Below are 23,515 nucleotides of genomic sequence, written 5' to 3' on the forward strand. Positions count from 1 at the left end.
TTTTTCCTTCCTCATTCCAGAAATATACTTCCAGGGAGCTTAACACATCAAATACTTAAACAGTGTACAACAGCTGGTTTGTGCTGTGTGTTGCGAACATTGTTCGTGCCTGGCTCATGATAGCTGTTGTGAAACACTGAATTTTGGGGGAGGCTCCAGGCTGGATTCTCACAATCTCTCTTGTCCCAGCTGACATGCAGGAGCACCAGTACAGTTAGAGAGGGAATCAGGAATCTGGTTTATGTGTATGTGTACCTCTGCCCTCCCCTGGATGGAATTAGAATTGTTTGATTATGTACATCTTTTTTTCAGGCAGCCATATGAGGTTGTATTTCTGGAGTAAAAGGGTTGAAATTTTTGCTTTGGTGACACTGTAAGGCTAAATTGTACAGCTGCTTCTTGGTACCCAGTCCCGAGAGCAATCCCACAGAAACATACAGAACTCCTGTGTAAACTATTGCTTTTAAAGAGCTTGTATAACTCAGACTACAGGAAGTTTTGATCATCATTACTATGAGTGTACAGCAGAGATGACCAAGCAGTAATTAATTTGTTATTGATTTCTTAATAGAGTTGTCTCTTTGTTAAAAATAGGGTCATGTAAGGAAGATAGCTTATCCCTGCTGACAGACTGCTGGAGAGGTATACTCAGCCTGCTCACCCTGAGGCAGGTTTCCATGCAGCCTTGCTGGAAAATTATTTCCAATTTTTATCTATTTCCCTAGACCTCTCCAAGAACATCCTGACCTCCTAAAAGCCTTTTCACTTATAAACTACTCTCCAAAGTTTACATCTATGCAAGTCAGCATAAATCTGTCAAAATTGTTTAAACCAGAAGTAGCCCAGACTGTACTTAAAATTACCTAGAGTTCTGTATCTGTAAATCATGAAGATGAAATATGTGCACTGAGGCAGAAAGAAATGTATCGTTAGTGTAGATCACTTTTTTACAGTGAATATCTTTGAGTCACTTGCTAATTTCCTGATTAACTGAAAGTGACTTTTGTAGTATTTCTCCTTCTACAAAGAGTACTTAGTGAGTTTTAACTAGTGCCTGTAGTCACCTGAAGATATTGTATCCAGGGTTTAAAAAATTCCCTGTGCGTAAGGTGAGAAAGAATTTGTTTTCTCTGTGAACAGTTGTAGTTTTGGACACCAGAGTTTATGAGCAATGGGGAGATGGACATGAGAGATGTATCATGAGAGAAGGTGTTTTGTTCTGTTGCCTTTTCTCATTAGAACCCAGAGGCAGGATAATATAACCCTGAAGGAAACTGCTTCCCTTCACAGTCACTGCAATCGTGGCTGCTGGAGCATGTAATTACATGGAGGGGAAAAGAGCACGCAATGAAAGGTTGTCGAAAGCCTCAGGACTCCTAATCTCTCTGTCTGTCGTTGGGAAGTAAAGCCCTCTGTGGCAGCACATGTTTGGGTAACTGGAAATGGGACACCTACTGCTTTCATTAGCCTGACTGTATCTATGTTAAATAAATGTATATTGATAGGATTTTCCTAATGCCCAGAAAGTTCTTATCTTCAGAGAAAGGGAAAACAGAAGCAATATTTTATAATCTGTACAGCATTCTTAAAACTATCGATTTAATAATGAGAATGAAAGCAGTGCATAATATTCAGAGGATATAGCTGGACAATGCTTCTTTGAAGTTCAAGAGAGGATAAGTGAAGGCGGGGGAAAAGGCAGAAAACCAGCAGTGGGGTAATGTCAGTATGTCCTGACTTCCCTTTATCAGGTTCACCTTTGTTTACAGAGAGGAAGCTAGAAAGAAAACTTTGTCATTGTGTTGGGCAAACAAGAAAGTTTTGTAAAACCAAGAACAAAGCGAGAATTCGTATGTGAATTCCTTTGTCACTAAGTTCCCCAACCTTCAAACCAACAGAGAAATTAAGAAACAATTCTGATGTGTTTGTGTATTTCAGATATATAATGAGCAATATTCTAGGTAAAATTGGGGTGTTTCACTCTGCCCTGAGAATGGAGATGGAATATGTGAAATCCAGTGGAAAAAAAGCTCTCATTTGTCAGCAAGTTCAGCAGTCATTCACAAAGTCACAGTGCCCTTGCACTGTCATGCCCAAAGCAATGTGCCCTTGTGGCAAAGAATGCTAATGGTATCATGGGCTGCATTAAACAAAATATTGCCAGCAGGTCGAGGGAGGTGATCTTCCCCCTCTACTCAGCACTGGTGAGGCCACACCTGGAATACTATGTCCCGTTCTGGGCTCCTCTGTACAAGAAAAACATGGACATACTGGAGAGAAGGGCTGTGGAGATGATTAAGGGACTAGAGCATCTCTCATATGAGGAAAGGCTGAGAGACCTGGCACTGTTGAGCCTAAAGAACAGACAGCTGGGGCGGATCTTATTAATGCATATAAATACCTGAAAACAGGGTGCAAAGAGGACAGACCCAGGCTTTTGTCAGTGGTGCCCAGTGAGGTTCCATTTGAACATCCTGAAACACTTTTCTTTTACTGTGGGGATGACTGAGCACTGGAACAGGTTGCCCAGGGAGTTGGTGGAGTCTCCATCCTTGGAGATATTCAAAAGCTGCCTGGACATAGTCCTGGGAAACTGGGTCTAGGTGGCCCTGTTTGAGCCTGGGGGTTGGACCAGGTGACTTCCAGAGGTCTCTTCCAACCTCAACCATTATGTGATTCCGTGAAGTCTCTAGTTCGCTGTAGCACGAGAAATAAGCTCTGACAGTATCCCATTTAGTGCTGCTTACTAGTCCATCTGAGATGGCTACCATTTTGGGGAGGATGGCTTCTAAAACTCTACAATCTGCTCCTTTCCTTAAACGTCATTCCATCATGCACGAACTAAATCCAGGACAGGAAAACTCTTTGCTAACCAATACAGCAGTACCACAGGGTTCAGGATCTGGCTTTAAAGCAGCAAAGAGATTAAAGCTAGAGCTTCACCTCCTCTCCTTCTTCAGTGACGGGAAATGATGCAATTTGACACACAGGCTTATTTTTGATGCACTCAGAAAAGGGGAAAAAGAGGCACAGTTTTCATACGCCAAAATCTTTCTTAAAAATAAAACTGTAAGAAGTGGTTCAGCCCACATACTATGCAGGAGTATAAATGGACACAAAACATGTTTTACACACTCCTACAAAATCCTTTTTATAAATACTAGATCAATGTTTTCTCAAATACTCAATCACAGCCTTCCCATGTCTCTAAAATGGGTCATCAAATGCTACTCAGCAGAGTCAGCAGCAGCTCTGCTCCTACAGGGCAGAGAAGTGTGAATGTGCTGTAATTCCTGACTTCACATGTTCTCAGTAGTCAGGGTCCTATTAGCTATCATTAATTGGTGGCAGTTGTACAAAGACATATGAGCCGAAAGGACATTGCAGGTTCCAAAAGTTGAAGAATCACAGCATCAGAGCAATGGACCTACTCAGGGAAATTGCAAACATACCTCAAATTCTCCCAAAGATACTACCACTTGTTAAAATCTGACTGCAGAAGAGGCATGTGTTACCACCATTAGAGTGTTGTGTAACATTGCCAGCTGCATTGTGTTTCCATGTTGTACTTGAGCAGTGTTGAGGAGGACTCATGAGCTATCAAGCAAATAGTGGCCCAATAACGAACACCTCCAGCTGATGTATTCTGTATAACTTGCATTCAGTAAGCACTGACACAACTATCACAGAGCATCTGAAATATACAGCTCCTTAAAGAAACAAGATAAACTACAGAATTTTGTGAGTCAAGTCAGCCTTTTTTAAAGGAAAGATGACAAGACAAGAAATTGCATGTTCTCTTCTTCACTGAGTTCTCAGTTCATTTGTTTCCTAGCTGGCCCCAAACCAGGGAGTCTCTTTACTGAGAAGTGGAGTCCCATGTTCAGTGTCACAGAGATGCACTCAAGCAGAACAGGCTCTGACAAGTATCTTGATGTTGAGCTTCCCAGTACTGTCACCCATTAAACCATTGGCTTCTGAGGACAATAGGACAGGCATTGAACTTTCAGTCGCTGAAGAATGTAGGACCCTAGCTGATGTGTTAATTGTGAGATGGATAAGCCCCTGCACTGAAGTGTTACAAGGGCATTACCACAGCTAATTGCTATCCATTACACATCTTTTACACCTTTTCTTCCTCACCGGTTTTACCAGACTTTTCTCCTAAACAGCCAGAATACTCTGCTGTGCCATTTAACTGACTTAAACTGTTTGACAGTGTCAATTCTCAATGCAGAGTTAAGATTCATTATAAAGTTACAGGTAATTCATGACACGGGAGTATAAATGATAGAAGACTCACTTGCATTTTTGTCTTGTTTCTTTATTTTACAGCTTGTTAAATAAGTTATTTATTGTTATTTTACTATAATTTTTAAAAGATTTTACAGTCATTGGCAAGATTCTCTAAAGACACATACTATACTCTGCCCATGATGAACAGAAGCTCCCATTAATGTTAGTGAGAGCTCTGGATCAATAGCAAAATATAGCCACAGGGGTTTCAGATACGCTGTAATAATCACAGTGTGTCCTTCATGGGGGTTGGAGGGCTGAAGGAGGAGAACTGCTATAAGTAGACAGTATTTATATAGTCAGATCCTGTATCAGGCTGGTCAACATCTGACCTCAGGTCCCAGAGTGAAAGAAAAAATCTCTTCCAGAACAGATGTTAGCCAAGATTTTAACACTGAACTTCACAGGCACCACAGAGGTTGGATTTTCTAAACTGTGTAACTTCCTAAACTGTCTTTCAGATTATCTTTCAGATCTGTCCTTCATGCAGACCTGTGATTCAGAAAGTCTACCTCATGCTCTTTTTTCTTGTTGCAGATATTTTTTGAAGTGCTCTGGCTTCCAATAATTCTCTTTTTGCCCTTTTTTTTTTTAAAAAAAAAAAAACAAACAAACAAAAAACCAGAAAGGATTTTCTCTTTCTAAAACACTGTATCATGCTTTGGCTTTTATGTCTCTGGGCATAAAGTCATGAGATCTTTGCCATTTACTTCATTGAGAGAAGAACTGAGGTACTTGAATGATCTCTTTGGAGGAAGGACTATATTAATCTAGGTCTTGCATAGCTCTTTACACATTTATGAGGCTGTTTAATGGATTATTAATAAAATCTATTCAGATCTTACATGCTGTCATCATATTCTCCCTCTGTTTCACCAACGATGCCAGCTTTAAGAGATTTTTAGTAGAATTACCCACAAGCATCTTCTTGTTTCCTTGCGTGCCTGGAATGGGATCTCTGTGAAAGAGTGTGAAGTTTCTACAGTGCCCTCCTCTAACTTTTCCTTGTAACTTGCATCTACTATGATTCTGCGTAAAGACCTTGACAATACTGTCGTTCCTGTTACTTTTGCTAAAACCAACACTCTTCCATTTTGTGCAAAGACCTTCTTTTCATTATATAAATGTACAGTACTTGAGGGACTGTGTGGTTTCAGCCTGCAAAGAGAGACATTATATATTACTAAAATTGTGATCAGTGCTGATTTTAATCATCAAATAAGCAGTATGTCATAGTTTATTAAATTAACCATCAATGTGCTATTCAATATATTTTAACAGTTTTAAAACAGTTATTAGTGTACTATGTTTGTGCACACATATATTTTTAGGAGGCCCAAATGAGTTCTAACAGATGTATTTTTTCAGCTGTCACCAAAAACTTCATTGTTACTAAGTTTTGATTCCGCTCAAGAAATAGCCTATGCAGCTGTACATCTAAAAGCAACAGAAATGCTTCATTTCTGTTACTCTCCCTAGCACCTGCAACAAGTATTTCCCTGGGGCCCAGGGAAAGAAGAAAATAAAGCATAACAAAATGGATGTCCCACTTTCAAGTATGTCCACACAAAAGAACTATATAGTTCTGTCATCTTTGGGAAAGAGGCAGGTCATGTCCTTACCCTCATTAACAGTGGGAAAGCTACAAGTGTTTAAATTGGCAAAATAAGCCAAGATCATGAATGCCAGCATGGTCTTTACATACAGTACAATTTGAGGACAGGGACACCAGTTACTCAGGCTTGTTCAGTCTTAAAGGCTTAGCCCTAATAAAAATGATAGTCCTTTATTGATTAACCCATAGGTCATTGCTCAGGTAAAATTGCTGTAAAATGCCTTTCTTAGCCACTTGCTAGAAGTAAAGGCCACGATTTGTCTTAGCCTCATGTCCCATTGAGAAGAGAAACATATCACAAACACCTGTGAATTTCTGAAACTCTCATCTGATTTTCATCTGACCTTTTCCTGAAACATTATCACACAAATATATTTTTCCAGTCAGAGCTTGGTTCTAAATGGATAAAAAGACTAGAGAGAAAATAGGATGTTTCATTTTGTTGCTTGTTTAGGATTTTATATATATAAACCCTCAGTAAATAAATCTCTGAATGAAAAATTGATGCAGGTTTTCTTTTCTTACCTTTCTCTCCTTATCAGAAATGCACTGAGCCTTATCTTGCTGAATATATTCACTGATCTTGGCTATTCATTAAAAGTAATAGAACAGCTAAATAACTTTGGTACACAGCAGCTCCAACATCTTTTGTTTAGTTTCTTCAATAAATCATATTGTCAGAGGTTACTTTATTTTACTGTTGTGTCACTGTAAAAGAATGAACTATATTTTGAAAATTTCCATCCCTGTTGCTTAAGCTCTGCTCTACTAAGTTTAATACCCTGACAATTCCAGCCATAATTTACTCCTGGGAACAGGTCATTAAGTACCCATTGCTGCTTCAGACTTCTTCTTTGATCCATTGCCTTTTATGAAATATAGAAACAGTCTAAATAATCTCCATAGAAATAATTTTCTTTTAGGTTGGTATTTAACTATGAATCATAATACATAGTTCACCCACCCATCCAGAAAAATTTCTTGCACTACACAGGCATGTTGCTTTCATCCTCAGAAAGCCATATGGTGCTTCATCATTTGCCACAGTGGACTGATTCAGAAATAATAAGGTTAATCATATTACCATAGTTAAGTGAGCAGACATGCTGGTAAAGCAGGTAGTATCTTCTGTGTTACCTGGAGATAATACAATTGCTCTGTGGCAGTCCACCAGGGATTGTCGGAGGCACGGCAATCTGATGTGATTTGGTGTGTAAAACTATCAGGGTACCTTGGTTGAGGATGCATGATAGTGTTATAAGCTTCTCCCATGGGCAGATCAAAGCAGTTAATAGCACATCAGGGAATGGTCACTGTGATGATACAGCTAATCTCTAGGGAGGAAATTTCATCTTTTTCCTCCAGAGAATTGTACTCAATCGCCATGAAGTAAGAACATTTATGAATGAAATAATCATGTTGCAATTATGGGATCACTTCTGTCTCTCCCAAAAACCTTAGCCTTCAGAGCATCCCATCTGAGTCTATTAAATTAGTTTAAGTATTTGCAGGACCCTGCACACAGAAAGCATCTATTTCTACAGTGTTAATGGGTCAAATTGCATTATCCTTATTACGTTGATGATATCTCTGTCTAAAACAGGTCTGTTTCAAATAACAGCCCTTAAACTGTCTTTAGGATCAGAGAGTTTTTACGTTAAGAGAGTTTTCTCAGAAAGACCAGTGTTGTCTATAAATACATGTGATAATTGCATAGGTCATTTCATTGTCCTAATGTACAGACAAATTTTGCTATCCATCATCTAAATAGTCCATGAATCTTCACCCAACACTTCTAGTTTATCCATTTTGCATAGATTTTTTTTCATAGATATTAATCATTTAAATCTATTTATAAAGGTAATGTATTTACATGTTTAGACATCTGAATATTCAAGCTACATTTCTCATTCCATGCAGCAAAAATTGATTAGCCGTACCTAGAGAAAATTTGTCAGAGAGTAACTGCCAATATTAACATCTGCCAGCCAATCTTCTTTATAATCAACAGCAAAAAGAAGTGATTTTGCCCCTTGGGAGAGCTTTCAAAGTTTCCTGTCTCAGTTTGCAGTTTGTATCTCTCAGGGGTGTGAATGTGAATAATATTACAATTCTCCATAGCTTCATCTATCAAATGTGTAAACTGGTGACAGGATCCTAGTAACAAAACAATGGGACAATGACATCCCATAGGCTGCTCTATTAAGAGAAAAAACAGAGTCAGCTTAAAAGACTTATGGTCTGAAATGAACTCTTGGGGTAGAATTGACCCACGGTGTGCAGGCTGGTAAAAAAAGAAAAGATCAGTGAAAATACAGAAACAGTTAATCATGTCTTGGTGAAAACAATGTTAGATCTTAGCAGCAATATGCAGCTCAGGGTACGTGCACTTCAAACAAGCCAACAAACAAACAAACAGTGTTAGAACTGAGACATCAAAACCACAGAGATTTGGTGGATGCCAATTCCTATTAATTTTAATGGGCATCTAGCATCCAGATTCCTTGGGATCATTTGAAATTCAGCACAAAGCATTCATAAATGCTTATATTCCCCCCTCCCCACGCCGTCCCCCTTATTCACATCAGCAGTCTCTTTTAATGTCAAACTAAAACCAGAATCCAGCCAAAGGGAATGTAGTCAGGGTGTAGTAGAGGTCTGTTGATGCCTTGTCAGGCCATGGGCAACTTGGGTAGTTTAGTAATAGCATCGTTCCTTTCCCTGCACTCAGAATAGGAATTGAGTAAAAGGTGACCCCCTTTTGCTGGAGCATTACAGTAGTCCTCGGTATGTTAAAGAGTGGCTAGGGGAGTTCAGAGGCAGGTCCTCATGAGCAAAGGTTGGCGTTGTGGGAAGGGAGGAACCTGAGGGAGGAGCTGGCTTGCAGCACATGTTAAAAAGCAAAACCAGAAATCTGCCTGTCTGTGCCTGCCTGTCCTGAAAAGCCACTGCCCCTGAAAACAAGGCTGTGATTCTTCCATACACCCTGTATGGTACCTGCCTTCCCAGATCTTGGCACGACACCCACCTTTACTGAGCCCACAGCATGCAAGGACACATGTAACCACATCCAGGAAGGCTACAGTGCCTAGGACGTCTATTGTTACACCATCTTTCCCCTCTATAAGCCTGAATATTATGACTACTGGACTATTCATCAGGGAATTTGAGCTGTAAACTAAAAGGTTATCTCAGAATTCATATTGATGTCTCAAATGGCACTTCACACAACTATTGGAATATTCTCATCTTTAATGATGACCTATTTAAAGATTGCATCTGTAGTGCTTAAAGCAACTAGCCTTAAAATCTTTTACAAAAGGAATACTAGAATTGTTTCATTTCTTGTATTAGTTTTCTGCTGTACCATTCTATAGAAGAACAAAAAGCTTGAGGCAAACTAGTAGTTATTGGTCATATACAGTATTTATTAAAAAAATGTGTTGTGAGATAAATTTATGTTCCTTAGTTATTTTGAGTTGCCTGAAAAGAATTCTTCATAATACTTGAATTCAGATTATAAGAACTAATCAATGAATCACAAGTGAGAGCATTTTCCTTGGCTGTGAAGTGTATTTGCTGCCACTGTAATACACACTAAGGAGAAAGGTAGAAAACAAGTAAAATGACTGAACCCACCATAAAAGATAATTGGTTGTAGACTAGCCATCTCAAACAGAAAGTAACCAAACAAAACATATCCTCAGAAATACTTGTAAATTAACATAGCCTCATTGACATCAGTGCAGCCAGACTGATTTACAGCAGTGTCTGTTCCCTTCCACTTATAGACTAAGCAGCTATTTTATTCATAACTGCTTTTTTTCTCAGAGATGAGATACTTTTTTCTCCACTTGCCCTCCCGTTTTTTTTTAAAGACGCTGTTGGCATATTATTTGAAAAGCCAACAACTGACTGAGTTGTGCTCAATATAATGTCATCATTTATACTTCGACTTGGATATGTACACCAAGATTGAAGTTATTTTACTCCCACAGGGGTAACACTCTATTTTAAGTGCCCATTAACTAATCCTAAACAGCAGTGGAAAATCAGTGGAAATACATGTGACATCTACATGAATACCAAGTGAATTCATAAAGATTGCTGCTGAATACAAAATTATTCCACTATAGAAGGGATACTTGAGAGAAAAAGTTGCTGAAAAAAGGAGCTAGTCATAAAAAATGTGTCCTTCAGTTATAGTTCTTTTATATTATATGGCTCTATTCATGGCAGTTAGTCTGCATTTCCATTACAAATCCCAGCTTTCAGGGGCTTAAAACTTGCCTATTAAAACTTAGTCTGTGACTTGGTAGTAACATGTATGTGTCTGGTATTAAATTTTGTTTTAATAAAAAACTATAAAAGCCACTTATTAAAGTTGAGTAAAATGTTAAGGAATTCAGGTACTGTTTAGCATTGTTAATATCTTGCTTTTAAAAAAATTATATAGATGTTTTTATACATACTTGTTACTCATTGGTCCCACTAAAACAGTTGTGAGGAGATTTTCAGTAAATGTCTGACTCTGCTCACATGTCAATGACTGCTTGAATTTCTCTTGATGCCAATGGAAAAGTATGATCAATAGTCTTAGTATCAACATGAGAGGCAAAAAAACCTAGCTATTTATTTAGCTCTCAGCACCTAGGTGATTGTTAATAGACCTCTGTTTCTAATGGGTTGGGACTACTTTGTTACTAATATGCTTAATCTGTATGTAGGAAGCTTGACTTGGATTTTAGAAGTGTTGAGTTCTCCCAGCACCCATTGAGGTTCAACTGGGCCAACAAAGCCCAGTGGATATCAGCATAGATGCCTAATTTTATGTTCTAAGGTTTGAATATATAGTCCCAGTTAATGGGAATAGTTGGTGCTTTGTCTTGCTAGAAGTAATGCTATCTGAATATTTATATAATTACCTCATAAACTGTATGGAAGGCAGAGCTTTAACCCACAACATGTTAGCACTATCAGCAATAAACAGGAAGAGAGGAAAGAAGACATTTGCACACTGACTCCCTCAAACAGAATTTACAGGACAATTAAATTCTGAGTGCAGAATCCAGAGTACAATATGCAACATGGAAAAATGCAGATTTATAATTATAGTGAAACCAGAGTTGTTGTAATCTAGACATGTTCAGAATGATGAAACACATTTAAAATCTGCATTGTTATTATCTGCTAACGCAATTTACTACACAAGTTGATTTTCCAGTCAATTTCTCTGAGTTAAAATGACTAGGATGGAGTACATAAGACATTCACTCACGTTTATTCCAATATTTGTATACAAAGACAAACAGCTGTCTCTCTAAAATGTAAAGATATCTCTCTCTCTCACACTCATTCTTTTATATCCTCCACCCTAGCATAACCTCTCTACGCAAACACTCTCCCAAAACATTAGCTGATATATTGATGTCATTTCCCCATTCTAGACACCCTGAGATGATCGTTCTTCAGAGAGTAAACAATGCTGAAGCTCATAAAATTACAGGAAAAAGGCTTTTATGGAAGGTTAATTTACGCTGGCGTGATTTAGGGTAAAGACGGCCTTTTTTTGCAGTGTCTGCACACTGCGTAGCAAAGGGAGGTCCCAGTTCAAGACCAGAAAAGAACATGCTATAAAATACAAATGATCTTGAAAGTCATATTAAGAACTAAACAGAAAATAGCTGAAGTGCTTGCCCTTCTGAATATTTCTGCAAAACAGAGCAAAACAAAATAAAATCCTTAGGAGGAAAAAAATAATGGATCAAGTGAATAAATCTTAGCAAAGGATGTGATATTTTGCTAAGAAATACCTTAGATGTGGTAGCCAAATCACACATTGGTTTTGGATGGCTAGGTTCCTTGGTTAACACACCCTGCTTTGATTCTCAAAACCCTCTGGGAAGAAGTTGATTATTTTCTGCTCATTTACAGTGATTTGTAAAGTAGACCCCAGACATCATAAAAAAAATGGAAGTAGATGTAGAGGTACAGAGAACTTAAGTTAGGCTGAAAGGAAACTGAAGGGAGACCCTCATAACAGCCCAATTTAAGAGGAGGTTTACAACTGTGTTCTTTGTTTCTGGCAGTCTGTATGTTTACATTTTTTCTAAAATAACTACATACTGCTTTAACCAGAAAGTTATGAAGATTTTGGAGCTATACCTAACCTAACGTTAAATTGGAGCTCCATTTAAAAAACTGATTTAATATGTTGACAAGAAGCAAAGGTGAAGTAAAACTTATTTTTCTGACAACGTTCTCATATTCTGAAATAAACTAAAGGAAACAGTTGGAAGAAAAAGTGCATCTCAAACAATGGGAGGGTAACACACCAAACCAGTTAGGTTCTTACCATTTCTTCACTTAAATAGGAACATTTAAATATGTACTAATGAAATTAGCTTTATAGTCCCAACTTTATGAATTCTACTTCATCCACTTTCTTAATTGACTTTCCTCAAATCCTTTCATAAATCTTTCCACTTCCTTGAGCCTTATGAAAAACTTGACAAAAGCTGAACAGCTGGTGTGTTCTGACCCCACATTTTCCATATTGACCAGTACTGCTGCACTGTTTTCTGTGAACAGAAATGGTCCCTGATCATTTTTTGTGTCCATCAGTTACCATTTCTATTTTACTTCAAGAATAAGATTCTGGAGTCAGATCTTGGGATATTTGTTTTGTTTGTACAGTAGCTTCCACAAGAACATCATGGGAGAGGAATATGGTGTGTAGTTGTTACTATAATACACTTAATGGCAATATAAATACCACTTTGTCGGGATCAAACATTGTTTGCATTTTTTTTATAGTCCCATCAGTACTAACTGGACAATTAAGATTTTTGTTGTTGTTTATTGAGTGGAATGATTTACTGATTCTGCTCTCCTCTTTATACCCTATGTGTATGCATCGCATACAGTACATTTCCTGTAATTAAATTACGAGATTGCTGTCAAACCAATTGTTTTATTCAGTTGCTGTGGAATCAAAGTCATTTTAGTGCCTTTACTCATTTGTTAACTGTGGGGGGAGTATTTACATATTTTACTTGACTATAAGCTATAGGAATCAAACTGTGACTGAACAAAACTATATAAAATTGCTTTGATTTTTATGCAAGAATAAGACTAAAAGAAGAACAATTGCCAGATATTTTTTAATATAGTTCATCTGACAGCACAATCCTACAAGTTCTGAAAGCTAAGGTATGTTACCTATTTAAGGACAAATGAAATCGAAACACACAGCCCTTTGCAGAACAGAGCTCTTTCAGAAGCAGTCAGGCAAATATGATTAGGTGGAATGGAGTTGTCCCCTCAGGAAGGTGGCTTGCATTCCTATTGTAATTCCCATACCTGCTGCTTCTCAATCTGATACAATGCTTAGCTAGTGCATCAGCTAGTCACAAATGTCTTACATTTCTGCTCACCTGTCCTTTAGATTCCTTTCTATGCTGGCAGGACAATTTACCCTGTGGACTGATTATTGAAATGAACAAAAATATCTCATAATTAAATTAATATAAAAGTAAAAGCCATTACTGAGACCTCCAAATTTCAATTCCTGTTTAACATGCAACATGAATAATTTTATTAAGGACTTAAACCTTCATTTCAGCTATGTTCTGCATGGTTTATATTTTATGTGGAACCACCAGTTACTGGATGGGATTCTTCTGTCACCAGTTATCGTGAGAATGGCTTTTGTTCACTCATCTGAGTCAGAGCCTTTTAGCTTTGGTGGTACGTGTATATCCCTGCATGGGGTTGGTGCATGCTTTACTATGGAAATAAGAAAGGTCTATGTTTGTCCTTATTCACTGATGATGGTGACATGGGCTTTAGTATAGAATACCCTGGCTATATATTTATTTATTTCACTAATATTTGAACTACTATTCTCTTGCTGTCCTCAATTAAACTAGATCTACTGTATTTCTTCAGCAATCTACACTACGATCTTAGTGTAGTTATAACCTTTGCAATCCTGGGACAAGGTTAAGCCCCGGGAAGTGGAGTATCACATTACACACAGAATGTTGAATCCAGCTCTTGAAAATCCAGATCCTCTACAATAAAACTCAGCGCATATTGTGGCTTTCCTTTGGCTATTGTATACCACTCCTATGTGTGGAAAGAAAGCTAAATGATTTTCATGCTGCATTTTTTAAGGGGTAAAACTTTTTTATAGGTGTCACTAGGAGAAAGTGTTTAGCTAGCATTCCAAGCAGCCTTTAGGAGAACAATATGTAAGCTTTACATCCTTCTTCAACTTAGCATGTAGGCATTCTCATCTTATCTATTGAACTCTTTATTTTGATTTTTCTTCAACATTTATCTTTAAATTCTGTGGTGTTTTTTTTGTGTTTGAGGTTTGTTTCCAAAAAGACTACATTTCATTTGGTATTCTACACAGTCTGTTTTTCCTAGGGTGGATTTCATCTCTTACTCATCTTCCAATGAAGTAGTACCCATGAGCATATAACCCTGGGGCTCCACTTTCTGCAATGTCTCTTCACTGAATACAGTATCAAGGTTATTGCAGTGGCACGTAAAGATGTCTATGGCAGACTTAAGTTACCTGGAAGGCTGTATCTCCCTTTGTAACTCTAATCTTTGTGGTTAGAAACAATAGAATTATCTACCCCTAGTCACGATCAGTGAGTCTACATTATTTTAAGCAGTTTCCAATCTTGAATCTTGCTACTTAATACATGGGAATGAGCACATAATGCAATTTAGTGATCAAAGTCAATATTTGGTAAATTGGAAATGTTATTTACTAAAAAAAAAAGAAAAATGGCATGCAAAAAAGAGGATAAAAATGCCTTCTTGTAGAAAGCTGAGTCACTGAAACAGATCTGAAGACTTTGGTAATTTGGTTTATGTTATACTTGATACATCCATAACACATTAAGCAAGATGGCATCCAAGGCTAGTGAAATGGCAAATCACATTAACTTGTTAAACCACTAGGTCAGAATTTCACCAGCAGATTTTTGAAAATGAGACAACAGAGTAAAAAAGGCTGTATAGATAATTTGTTTGTGTATGTAGTCCTGAATTTTTCTAATATGAACTGTAATGCTATTATATATATTGAGTGGTGTACTCTCCGAATGCTTGATTGTTTTCCGTGTATATGTAATAAACCTAAAAAAGTAAAGGTTTTGTTAACACTGATGCTAAGAAATTCATAAAAAGCAGCATTGGCCATGAACAGCAATAGCAGATGTTAGTGATGTGACAAAAATGAAGCATGCTACATACTTCTGAGTGCCATCTACTGGCATTTCTTTCATTAAGTCCTATGTGCATTCATACATAGAGAAATCTTCTAATAATCCAACAGTCTAACCCATAATGTGTATCATTAAACATTTTAGCTTTCCTATCATTATTTTAATTGTGGCCTTATTTTCCCAGTCTGTATCTTAAAGTATGCAGTTTTCAGCTATTTATTGTTGCTTTTTATTTAGTTCATCACCCAGACAAAAGTGGTCGAAGAAATAAATACTGTGAATCAAAACTCAAAATGAATCATCATCAGGGTTCTATCGTTACCTTGTAATGTTTCAAAGTGTATGAAGATTGCTCATAACAAACTTGTAATTTGATCTCTAGCTTCATCGTTGTTCTGTATTAATAAGAAACTAAAATAGTCAAGAATTCAAAGTTCATGGTTGGAAAAAGCAGTTCTCTGAGACAATTTTAATTTCATTCAGAAGTGTAATAATTTGCTCGGCTCAAGTACTCAGCACTTCATACTTGTGTTCAGTATGTCACTGAGAAACATGTGGTAATACAGGTTTTTCTGGCCAGATTGGATCAAATCCAGTATCATTTTTCCTGCAGTGATGAAATCTGCCTTGATAATTCTGTCCTCAAAATTAATTTCCTAGTAGAAGTGTGGAATGATGTGTATGCAGGGGGTGTATGTGTGCTCTGATAAAGAGATTAAAACAAAGAACTGAAGGCCCAGCCATGCATTAGTGTCATGATTGCTTCTTCTGGAAGGCAGTGAAGGTATCTGAATGTCTAACTTGCCATGTGTTGGCCTATACTCATCTTATTTTCGAACATGTGGCCTTGGATACAGTTGGTGTGTCATAAGAGAGGATTGCCGTGATGTTCTTTCATACCATATAAACCCTGAGAAAGGGCTTGACAATGGGCAACGTTAACTAGCATTCATTTTAGTTTTTTCCATCAGTCTGTGTGAGACCCATGCATGAAACTTATTTGCTAACTTTTTTGTAGCTTTCTTCTAGTCTAATTCCTTTATAAATATCTCTGTCTATGACAAAGACAGGTATCAATAAATGTCTTTCTCAATGAAAAATTAAAAAAAAATAGAAAAAGCATGGACAAAAAAGCAGATTCTGGCTGACTTCCTCAATATGATTAATATCTTACTCATAAAAAGTTCCATTTTCATACTCCATCAGGGATTTTTTTCCTGATATGTCTTGACATAACATTTGCCATTTCATTGCCACAGTCATATTGATGGTTCATAGTCACTTTGTGATCAGGTAATATAGCCAGGTCTTTCTCCATCTCTGTCATTTTCGAGCTAATGAGCTCCCCAGTTGTACCAGAAATTCTTGTTATTCATCCCTAAGTGAATGATTGTGCGTTTAGTGTTATTACATTTCATCCAATTTCCATTACTCCAGTTCTAAATGTCATCCAAATTGTCCTGTAGGGTATTCCTCTCTTCCTTCACATTGATGATGTCTCCCAACTACATTTCAGCACCAAATATCACAAGCATTGTCCCAAGCTTTTGTCACCTTAGTAATTAAAATGTTAAATAAAATGAGCCCTAACACTAATCCGTAAAATAAAAATTCCACCAGCAATCTTTCTCCCTAACTAGGCTTTAATCCTGAGCAGATGAGTAACTCTGCTGGAGTCAGTAGAATAAATTTTTCTTACAGGTAGTTTTTGTTCTGTTGTAGTCAAGGTAAATGACCAGTGTTGTGAGAAGGGAGAGCTAAAATCAATGGCAACTACTTAGATGCTTAAAGTTAAGTGTGTGCTCACATTTTAAGCTATAAATATCAGACGTAAAATTTCCCTCTTGAACATTTTGCCTTGAGTGGAATCTTGTTGCCTGTGCATCCTGTTGCCAGAGCAACCTGTACTGGCACTGGTACAGTGGCAAAGATCAGCTACTGCTTTCAGAACAGACATAACAACATAAATGGGGGTGCTGATCGACAGCCGGCTAAACATGAGCCAGCAGTGTGCCCAGGTGGCCAAGAAGGCCAATGGCATCCTGGCCTCTATTAGGAATAGTGTAGCCAGCCGGTCTAGGGAAGTGATTGTCCCTCTGTACTCGGCACTGGTGAGGCCGCACCTTGAATACAGTGTCCAGTTCTGGGCCCTGCACTTCAAGAAAGATGTTGAGGTGTTGGAGCGAGTCCAGAGGAGGGTGACCAAGCTGGTGAAGGGTCCGGAGGGTCTGTCCTATGAGGAACGGCTGAGGGAGCTGGGGGTGTTTAGCCTGGAGAAGAGGAGGCTCAGAGGTGACGTTATTGCAGTCTACAACTGCCTGAAGGGAGGTTGTAGTGAAGTGGGAGTCGGCCTCTTCTCCCGGGCAACTAGCGATAGGACAAGAGGACATAGCCTCAAGCTTTGCCAGGGGAGGTTCAGGTTGGACATTAGGAAGAATTTCTTTACAGAAAGGGTCATTAGACATTGGAAGGGGCTGCCCAGGGAGGTGGTGGAGTCACCATCTCTGGATGTCTTTAAGAAAAGATTGGACATGGCACTTAGTGCCATGGTCTAGTTGACAGGGTGGTGTCAGGGCAACGGTTGGACTCGATGATCCCTGAGGTCTCTTCCAACCTGGTTGATTCTGTGATTCTGTGTGATTCTGTGAAATGTGTGCATTAGGTTTTATTTTTTTAAACACTCATACCAACATTATCTAATTCTATTTTCCTTATTTCATAAAACTAGTGTTTGGCGTTTTTTTTTCCACACTTGAAGTTAGTAGGGAGCAGTGAACAGAATTCCTTAATAAGTAACATCCAATATTATAACTCTTGCTAATTGTTTAATAGTGAACATTATTATCTGAAATAAGCAGGGAGAGGCAGTGTAATGGTATCAATCTGATGTCCACGCTGATAGCAGATGCAAAATTATAACAGATATAGCTCGTGATGATGGAAGACTTGAAGGAAAATTTGCAGAAAGCTTTTTTGATCCCACCTTTGATCCTCAGCTACACTCAGATCACAGGTCCTACATGCCTAAAACTTCCTAGGTTTAACTACCGCTGAAAAGATAAAGGAAGCTCAAAGCATACAAGATAGGTAATTCCCATCTGAACGAAATTCAGGCAGTACATTTCTATCTTTTGCAGCTGAATCTCCGCACACATGCGCACTCCAGTGCCTAGTCAATTAGATGCTTGGTTAGAATTTTACTTTTCATGGTTTCATCTGCTGCTGTAGAAAAAAGAATTAATAAAATTACACCTAACTGAATGTCTAGCTCCGTTGTTTTTAGTTCAGTACTTCTGTAATAAAAATAGCAAGTACAAAAAATTGTCAGTCTTAAACCATTACTGTGTCACAGAGAAAAAACCCCACACATAAACAAATATTGAAAGATTATCTCCTCTAAAAATACAATGCAGATTATAATGTAACATATACAAGATTTTAGTGTTCAATACAATTAAGTCTTCTGCTTTGCTGTAAAATTTACTGAATATGCTGGTGAAAAATAATACAAAAACTAGTCATCTATTCCCAGCAGACTTTGAATGCTTTTTCTGGATGTAGCTGCATAAATTAGAATGAATTTTGTGTCATTACAGACAGTAAAAAGAAGGATTAATGTGGAAATCATTTTCAGTGGAAGTTTCTATCAAGAATACAGAAAACAGTGCAACGTTAACCAGATAATCTGAAGAACGTCTTGGCTTTTGACATTATTAGAAATACTATGGTCTTTCTTTTCAGGACCTCTGACACAATTTTTGTATACTATTTACAATACTTTTTCAAACGTTCTTCTATTTGATCCAGAGCAATCAATGAGGACAGTGATCATCTCTGCTTCATAATGCTGGCGACACCAGTTGGTATTGTTATCCTTTTTGATGTAAATTGTGTAAATCTTTACTCATGGACAGGTTCATCAAATAGCTTTCCAGTCTGGAAATGTATCTGTTTCCTCTCCTTAGGGTTAATCCTATTTCACACCATATGATGAGTCAAAAGATCTGTAAAACAGAAAAAATACCTTACATAAACCGTCCAGAACTGATTATCTTTGAAGTTAGGGTCATGTCTGATCTGGACCTGTCGTTACTGCAGTATGGCATTTGGACCAGGTGTTCTTAACTAGCCACAGCACAGGGCAGCAAATACCCGAGCATTTTGCCTGAGCACACTAGGGTTTAAACACATTTCTGGGCCCAAGCCATGAGTAACATTCACTTGCAATGTTGTTAACTTTAATGCATGACCGTGTGTTATCTCGATCTAATGTCAGATATTTAGAAACAAAAACAAGTGTTCATCAATAGTATTATCCCTTTCTGCTGAATCAAAACCATTTATCTACTTTGTTCAATTTTCCCTCTGCACATTTTCCACTTAAGTTATAAGAAACATTCTTTCACTAGTCTACTGGGAAATTTACAATCACGTGACCTCTTACAGTCCACTTTGTTCAATATTTAATGCTTGTCAGCTTATCAGGCCCGAGATATGAATTCTTCCCTACAGGATGGTACCAGGCAGCAGTAACCAGAGGCCACTGTTTATGCTGATAAGTAAAAAATATAGATATTCTCCCATGTCATCATTACAAAGCAAGCAATTATGCTTAAAACAAAAAATAAAAGGAATGTTTTCCCACTACACATTCTGCAATGCAAGAGAACTTAGGATTTATCCAAACTGGTCAAAATTTTCATAGTTAAAACAGAAAATTTACTTCATATCTACCTAACCTAAATAAATCTTTCCGGATTATTAGTTTCTAGTCTTCTACAGTTTATTGCTTCTTCTCTCTTCATTCATTCATTAAATACAAAAACCAGCAAATATCTCATTTCACTACAGCTTACTGACAGCTCTCAGGTGTATCGCACTCTTTGCTCTTAGCAGGGCTTACAGCATTTGCCCACAGCTTTAACAGAATTATTCCTGGAAATAAGTACAATTCAGACTAAGGCGAGCTGTGTAAAGTCCTAAATGTGTTTGCTAAAAACCAAAATTAATACTAGCCTGGTTTCTGTATTCTCAGCTTCTTACGTCATGCCTTATTCCATGGGTGTTTTGAAAAGTACTTTAAAGGTCAGTTGAAAAAACAGCTGCAAACGTACCTCTAAGTCTGAATGGTTCTATAGATTCCTGTAAGAACTTGTCTGATGTTATTCACCATTTTAAGAGCAGTTGCTGAGGTTAATTAGATTTCTGACCCCTAAAAATTTTAAGTGTCTCTGATGACTTACTTTCCAACTGATAATTTTGTGTGAGAAACAGAAAAAGAATAACAAATAGACTATGAATAAATAAACTCTTCATATTCATTCATATGAGGACAGAGAATACATTTCTGACATTTAATTAAATATCCAAACGTCCACAAGATCTATAATAAACCACTTTGCAAGACATCTAAATGTCAGAGAAAACCACATTTTACATTAAATGTTTTTCTACCACTGAAGCTGTGAAGACGATACGGCATTTTTTTAAAAGACACAGAAACAACAAGCACATATTTTATCTTGAAAGTACTTTTTCCAAGACTTCTGAACAGCTAGTTGTTTGCAGTATGACGAGTGGAATTATTCTATTTTATCACACAGGAGTTTGAAACATTAGTTTTACAGATATGCCAGGCTGTTCTAATATAATTCAAGTCCTGAGACTTACGCTATTCCATGCATAGCAGAACACTGGAAACATTAAATTGATTCTCTTGCTTAAGTTCACCTGGCACATTTCACTGGGATCTGAAGATGTTTCCTGTATTTAAATGTTGCAGAAAAAAACTGTTTTAACTTATCCCCCCACACACACACTACTTCTTCCTTCCTTTTTGTCAAAATCTTGACAACATCCTCTGACCTGCTCCAGGGATGTGCTATGTGCTCTACCCTCTAAATCCACCCCATGGCTGTGATGTGGTTAATGTAATGGCAGTGAAATGTAGCAGTTTCCTATATGGGCTTTTCACATCTTAGGGAACAAGGGAAAACTGCAAGTCCTTTCCTGCATTATGGATTCATCTAGATATAGTAGCCTGTTGTTAGAAAGTTGACTTGCCAAGATGACGTGTTGCCAGATTTGCTTTGACTTGTCTCTCTGCTTTTTAAGGATAAATAAAATACAAAGGCAGTTTGTACAAATGGTGCTGAAATTGTGGTCAGAATGAGATTCATATGCAAGTCTGGTTTTATGGTGGCAAAGCATTGCTTCTGAAACCTTGGGAGGCTTTCCCCTTCTTGCATCAGGAAGATCATTGTATATTATGGTCGTAGGTTAAATGAAAGATCTGCACAGTGGCTCAAAGAGGAACTGTAAAAGAAAAAAATGTACATGTCATCATTTCAGAACAAACTGCAAGGGAAGAGGCCACAAATAAAATCACGCAGGCATTATATGGAGGAAGGCTCAGGCTGTCTGTTTGTTTCTCTGGAGTAGTTACTTCTGTGCAAGCATATACTTTTGCACTGTATTTCCTTGCGTGAGGTATTAAACAGGTAATTACACTACTCAAAAATTATGTATGTTTCACTTGACTCCAATATACATAACCAATACTTCTCATCAGTTTAGAAGTGACATTCTGGCCACCTGTTTAGAGACACTGGCTGCTACAGTTGACCTGTTGGTAAATCCCTCCAAAACATAGCACTATCTCCTTTAAACTGGCAGATACAGCATGACGGCATTGTACGGTTAGTTCATCCCCAGTGACATCAGGTGTCATCCCACCTGACCTGTCTAACATCATGCACGTTGACATAATGCAATACCTGAGTCACTTTGTATCACCAACCTGGGGGGTTAGATGCTGCCTCTTTCCAAGGGCAGCTATTGTAAATGTCATTGCATTTGCTCACCAAGTCAAAGCAAATACAGTTGTTTTAATATGTCAGTCACCACTGTGAGTCTGCTGTTACTTGTAGTGTAAGTGGATAGTTAATTAAATTGCCTTCAGAGAGATTTGTAAAAAATCTATTAAACAAAGAATTGCTGGTATAAACAAACAAACCTGGGTCACAGTTTCAGCTCTTTGACCTCTTTAGTGGATTTCCTGTTTTTATCAGGAGAACTTCATTACATTTTTTCCTAATTTGCCACCAATATTTTAAAATTTTTTTTTTTCAAAAAAAAAAAAAGAAAAAAGAAGGATAAGATTTGGCACTGATTATTGTTAGTCTGTTCAGAATACAGGAGGAAGGTTAATTAGCTTTTCTGACCTGAAGAGTCTAGGAAGGTATCCCTGGTGACTCACTAATTGCTGCTCAATGCATAATAGTGTCTGTGAAGCAAAGTGCATGAAGCTAGACACTGATAATAATGTTACTTTGATTTAAAATTCTATACCTGCAAGGACATAATGCTGTTTCAGTACAGCATGCACTCCACTGATAGATCTAAATATTCCCCAAATATTCCTTTATTTTATTGGCAAAGCTGGTTACTAATCTTAATTTGAATTTATACCAAGAACAACTGTCTTTCTCAGGTTGAAAGTAAAATGCTATTTAGGGTATCATTAAAGCATATTCTGAAGGTATTTTCCCATGCATAATAAACAGGTTTTCCATTAAGATGGTATATGTGCTAGAGATAACTTATTTAGTTAGTTATGCTGATATGTCACACAAAGAATATATCTTTTTTAATAAATAAAAATAGACAATTAGTGCATGTTAGGAAAAATGTCTCTAAACCATTAGAGACAGAGACATTGTGTTATCTTTAACAATGGTGTGAGACCAATAGAGCATAAAGAATTTTAGGAAACGTATGGAATCATTCTCAGAGAATATTAAAGAATTGTTCAGTATATATCTTTCCTTTTGATCAATTTGATCAATTGACATATAAAGATGAGGATTTTAATAGGCAGCATAGATATGTACTGTTAGTTCAGTTAACCAGTAGCTGTCAGGTCTGCTTTTTTAAAGTCCAAAAAAGAGCAAAATACAAATTTGCTCTTCATAGAGGATCCTGTAGTGTAGTTTTCTTGAATAGCCTTTTGTTTAGAACTATTCAGTTTGCTTAGTAACTATAAACACATTTTTCATGTAAGATTTCTCACTGGTGCTAGTGGTGCAGCTTTTTTTCAGTACGTATTCTACAGATGCTCATTGGATTAGTTATAAAACACTTCTTCAGCAATCTGTCCTCCCATAATAGATCCCTACATGAACATCCAAGTCTCATTTGCATTAAGTATGTTACTTCCAGTTTCCTGGTCAGTGTTGGAAGAGCAAGTGTCTCGTTCAGTTTTGACTATGTACAATTTGCTAAATCAACAAGCTGCATACAGTCAGTGACAAACTATAGCCTTAATCGACAAATTTCTAATATATAAACATGTAGT

Source organism: Nyctibius grandis, chromosome 19 (genome assembly GCF_013368605.1).
Source record: "Nyctibius grandis isolate bNycGra1 chromosome 19, bNycGra1.pri, whole genome shotgun sequence".
Taxonomy (NCBI): Eukaryota; Metazoa; Chordata; class Aves; order Nyctibiiformes; family Nyctibiidae; genus Nyctibius; species Nyctibius grandis.